General features: G+C 43.8%; 1 pseudogene; it reads left to right on the top strand.

The window, feature by feature from the left end:
* Positions 1 to 1,814: 1,814 nt before the first annotated feature.
* LOC115460382 lies at positions 1,815 to 4,660 on the top strand (annotated as a pseudogene).
* The last annotated feature ends 1,010 nt before the right edge of the window (positions 4,661 to 5,670 follow it).

Here is a 5,670-nt window from a genome sequence, read left to right as displayed (position 1 = left end):
CTTTCTTACGGCTGGAACGAGAAGTTAGAGCAGCAAACGGATGTGCACAGAGGACAGAATATCTTTTCATAGGTAGAGCAGTCATTTGTTATAAATCCTAATCAGTACGTCATTTTGAGGGACTGAATTAGGTTCAAACCTAGTTTGGTGGGTTGGGGGGCATTAGTCACCCCCTCTCATGAACTGCATGTCTGGAAGGGGGAAAGGATGTGTAAAGATAATGTTGGGGGGGGGGGTGAGGGGGTACGATCTGGAAGAGAAAAGAGGGGGAGATTACTTGCCTTATGTGTTTTGTATTTTTTGAGTTCTGGGTGGGAATTGTCCACATGGGACTTGGTGGGGTAGGAAGTGTCCAGGCGGGAACTGACATAGAATCCTCATCACAAACAGAAGTAGGAGAGCATTTGCATGTTGGTCTGTGTGCTGTTCCTTTGCCGCACTGGCTCTGACTGCTGAATTTGAGCCTTGGGGGACACCGGTAGAACCTCACGGTTCAAATTCAGCAGTCAAAGTCGTTGTGACAGAGGCGCAGGATCTAGCCGGCATCAATCTTCTTGCTTCTTCATCTGTGTAGAGCATTGGGGAACAAGGGAAATGAAAGGTAATGAACAGAACAAGTTAGGTGGTGCAGCGAGAGGGCAGGTGCATACTAGGGGTTGAGGGAGAGATTGGGGAAGTGAGGAGAGAGAGAGAGGAGATGAAAGGGCAAGTTGAGGAGGGGGTGCTGCAGGAGGGGCAAAGAGGAAAAGCTGGGGGTGTCAGGGGTGAAATGTGGCCTGAATTTTGGGGATTCCATAGGACAGGAGAAGTTCCGTATGGGAGGGAGGGAGGGAGACAGCTGGTGATATGTATTGGCAATATTCACAAATGGGCAGATGATCAAAGCCCCGTGCTGTTCCAAACAGCGCTCTAAAAGTAGTGCTGGAAGGAGCAGGGGGCTTTACTGGACCTCTGATCAGAGATAATTGCATGCAAATTTGAGCATGGGGTAGACAGTCCTCCCGCACTTGTTTGACAAGTCTGGGTTGTCAAAAGGTGGTCTCCTTCCATCGGCGCGGTATGAAGCCCAGCGCATCCCAGAGGAGGCAACCTCCCTCTTCCAACTGAAGGTAGGGGGATAGGGAAGGGCCATTAGATCACCAGGTGGGGTGGGGGAGATTAACCTGTGACCCATTGGGCCACCAGAGACATCTGGGGGGGGGGGGGTATGTGCAGTATGAGAGAGAGCTCTGGGTGTTTTTACTGCTGGGGGGGGGCTGCAGATGACAGAGGTATGGGATTTGTATGCTCTGGGAGGAATGGAGAGGTGGGATTCTTGGAATGAGTAAAAAAAGAAATACAAGTTGGGGCAGAGAAACCTGCTGGGTGTAAGGGGGGGGGGGGGTCAGCCTTCTTAGGAGAGGTTCATACTAGTTGGAGACTGGATTACTGAGGGGGTGGGGTAATCAAACCTGAGCTGGGAGACGGCTTAGGTGGAGTCAGTCCTGGAGAACGAAGAGCTGGGTGTTAATGCCCGGGGGGGGGGGGGGGGGGGGAATTCTGCACAGTTACAACCCCAAAAAGAAAGGCAGGAGCTGAAATCTAATGCATTCTGAGCACCTCCCGTGTCCCTGACTGTGTTTCTGGTTTGTGTTTCAGATGCGGGTGACATTTGAGGACGTCTCTGTCTCTTTCTCCCAGGAGGAGTGGGAGTATTTAGATGAGGAGCAGAAGGAGCTTTGGAGGGAGGTGATGAAGGACAACTATGAGATCCTGATGTCTCTAGGTAAGGGTTTCCCGTTATTCTTAAAATCTCTTCTCAGGAGTGACTGGCAATGGGTGAGTCTCACTACAGGAAGCCGGTGAGACTGATAATGAGTGATGGCGAGATGACATTGGTACCTGGGGTGGGTCTGTTTCTAAGATTCTTCTGTTTTCATTGGAGTATTGTTTCGATTCCTGTCTGTAAAACCTTCAATAACTATGACTCTGGCATTCTTAGGGTATCCTATACTTTGTTTATCACAATTGCTTATTCGGCGGGACTTGGGGGTGTCTGATGACCTTAAGGTACTTTAATGAAGAAGTTGGTTCGGCAGCTGACATAGCGATAAGCAAAAGCTTTAAGCATACCGAACATCAGGAGCCTTTTCCTCCTGGCGAGGGAAAAAATACACAATAAGAAATAAACATAAAAATATACTTACTAAATTAGCCTGAACATAGACGGTAAAGAATAGAACTTGTTTTAAGTAAAATATAACTTATTAATGGCAAGTTTGCAATCAGATATCTATTCTCATATTTAGAATAACTAAGCTTCTGTAACAAATGTATGATTGGCTAACGGTGAATCTCTTCCTGTGAACTTCAGGATCAGGTAACACCCAACTTAGTTTATCTGGGGAACAAGCACCCTGAAGGTTTAGCCTTGCATCTTGCAGCCTGTCTGATAAAGAGCAGTTATAGGGCTAAACGATATCTATGTACAAAGACCAAAGGTGCTTTTAAATATCAACTTGAATATAATCATATATTCTGTATTCATCCCTGGTAGTGATTACCTTGGAAATGTATTCCCAACAGGGAGGGGGTGGAAAATTTACAATTTATTTATACAGATTTTTTATTGAACTCGTTAAACTGCTGTTCTCCTACAGTACTATACAATGCTCTGTTTTTATTTATTTAGAAAAAGATGACCCTAAGAACAGTACAACTACAGTAGATGAGAAAACCTTTATCAATAAAGGAAGCGTTACAAAACACCAGAAAAATGACACTGATGAGAGATTATCTGCATGTACTAGTCGTGACAAAAGCTTCAGTCAGGAAGAAAATGTCATAAGAAACGTCCCAATGCCCAAGAGAATCCACACAGGAGTGAACCGTTCATCTGCACTGAGTGTAATAAAAGCTTCAGTCAGAAAGGACACCTCACCAGACACCAGAGAATCCACACAGGAGTGAAACCGTTCATCTGCACTGAGTGTAATAAAAGCTTCAGTCAGAAACCAAGACTCACAATACACCAGAGACTCCACACAGGAATGAAACCATTCATCTGCACTGAGTGTAATAAAAGCTTCAGTCAGAAGGCAAATCTCACAATACACCAGAGACTCCACACAGGAATGAAACCATTCATCTGCAGTGAGTGTAATAAAAGCTTCAGTCAGAAGGCAAATCTCACAAAACACCAGAGAATTCACACAGGAATGAAACCATTCATCTGCACTGAGTGTAATAAAAGCTTCAGTCAGAAAACAAGCCTCACAAAACACCAGAGAACCCACACAGGAATGAAACCATTCATCTGCACTGAGTGTAATAAAAGCTTTAGTCAGAAATCAAGCCTCACACAACACCAGAAAATCCACACAGGAATGAAACCTTTCATCTGCACTGAGTGTAATAAAAGCTTTAGTCAGAAATCAAGCCTCACACAACACCAGAAAATCCACACAGGAATGAAACCGTTCATCTGCAGTGAGTGTAATAAAAGCTTCACTCACAAAATAAGCTTCACAATACACCAGAGCATCCACACAGGGATGAAACCATTCATCTGCACTGAGTGTAATAAAAGCTTCAATCACGAGCAATACCTCAAAAAACACCAGAGAATCCACAAAGGAATGAAACCATTCATCTGCACTGAGTGTAATAAAAGCTTCAGTCAGAAAGGACACCTCACCAGACACCAGAGAATCCACACAGGAGTGAAACCGTTCATCTGCACTGAGTGTAATAAAAGCTTCAGTCAGAAACCAAGACTCACAATACACCAGAGACTCCACACAGGAATGAAACCATTCATCTGCACTGAGTGTAATAAAAGCTTCAGTCAGAAGGCAAATCTCACAATACACCAGAGACTCCACACATGAATGAAACCATTCATCTGCAGTGAGTGTAATAAAAGCTTCAGTCAGAAGGCAAATCTCACAAAACACCAGAGAATTCACACAGGAATGAAACCATTCATCTGCACTGAGTGTAATAAAAGCTTCAGTCAGAAAACAAGCCTCACAAAACACCAGAGAACCCACACAGGAATGAAACCATTCATCTGCACTGAGTGTAATAAAAGCTTTAGTCAGAAATCAAGCCTCACACAACACCAGAAAATCCACACAGGAATGAAACCATTCATCTGCACTGAGTGTAATAAAAGCTTTAGTCAGAAATCAAGCCTCACACAACACCAGAAAATCCACACAGGAATGAAACCGTTCATCTGCAGTGAGTGTAATAAAAGCTTCACTCACAAAATAAGCTTCACAATACACCAGAGCATCCACACAGGGATGAAACCCATTCATCTGCTACTGGTGTAATAAAAGCTTCAATCACGAGCAATACCTCAAAAACACCCAGAGAATCCACAAGGAATGAAACCATTCATCTGCACTGAGTGTAATAAAAGCTTCACTCAGAAGGGACACTCACAATACACCAGAGAATCCACACAGGAGTGAAACCATTCATCTGCACTGAGTGTAATAAAAGCTTCAGTCAGAAGGTAAGCCTCACAATACACCAGAGAATCCACACAGGAGTGAAACCGTTCATCTGCAGTGAGTGTAATAAAAGCTTCAGTCAGGAGCAATACCTAAAAAAACACCAGAGAATCCACACAGGAATGAAACCATTCATCTGCACTGAGTGTAATAAAAGCTTCACTCATAAACCAAGCCTCACAGAACACACAGAGAATCCACACAGGAATGAAACCATTCATCTGCAGTGAGTGTAATAAAAGCTTCAGTCAGGAGCAATACCTCAAAAACACCAGAGAATCCACACAGGAGTGAAACCGTTCATCTGCACTGAGTGTAATAAAAGCTTCACTCAAAACAAAGCCTCACAGAAACACCAGAGAATCCACAACAGGAGTGAAACCATTCATCTGCAGTGAGTGTAATAAAAGCTTCAGTCACGAGCAATACCTCAAAAAACACCAGAGAATCCACACAGGAGTGAAACCGTTCATCTGCACTGAGTGTAATAAAAGCTTCAGTCAGAAGGGAAACCTCGCAATACACCAGAGAATCCACACAGGAGTGAAACCGTTCATCTGCACTGAGTGTAATAAAAGCTTCAGTCGGAAGGTAAACCTCACAATACACCAGAATAAAGCCTTTTGCATGTACTGAGTGTGGTAGAAGCTTTTCTGTGAAAGAAGCACTCAGAACACACTGGAGAATCCACACAGAATGAAACCATTCATCTGCAATGAGTGTAATAAAAGCTTCAGTCAGAAGGTAAACCTCACAATACACCAGAGAATCCATGCAGGAGTGAAGCCATTTAGATGTTCTGAGTGTGGTTAAAACCTTCACTGATAAGGGACATCTCGCAAGGCACAAACAGAGTTCACACAGGAGTGAAGCTATTTACATGTAGTGAGTGTGGTAAGAGCTTTTTTTAACAATGAAACACTCACTATGCACCAGAATAGCCATTGAGGAGTAAAGTAACGAGTGTGGCAATGCTTCAGGTTGAAGAAATACATGATAAAGCACCAGAGAATCCACACAGGAGTGAAGCCATTTAAATGTTCTGAGTGTGGTAAAAGCTTCACTGAGAGGGAAACCTGAGAAGGCACCATAGCTTTCACATGAGAGTGAAGTTCATTTACATGTAGTGAGTGTGGTATGAGCTTCAATGACAGTGAAAAACTTGCCA

The sequence above is a fragment of the Microcaecilia unicolor genome, chromosome 1, assembly GCF_901765095.1.
Source record: "Microcaecilia unicolor chromosome 1, aMicUni1.1, whole genome shotgun sequence".
Taxonomy (NCBI): domain Eukaryota; kingdom Metazoa; phylum Chordata; class Amphibia; order Gymnophiona; family Siphonopidae; genus Microcaecilia; species Microcaecilia unicolor.
Note: the sequence above shows the minus strand (reverse complement) of the source record. Positions and strands in the feature narration are given on the sequence as shown.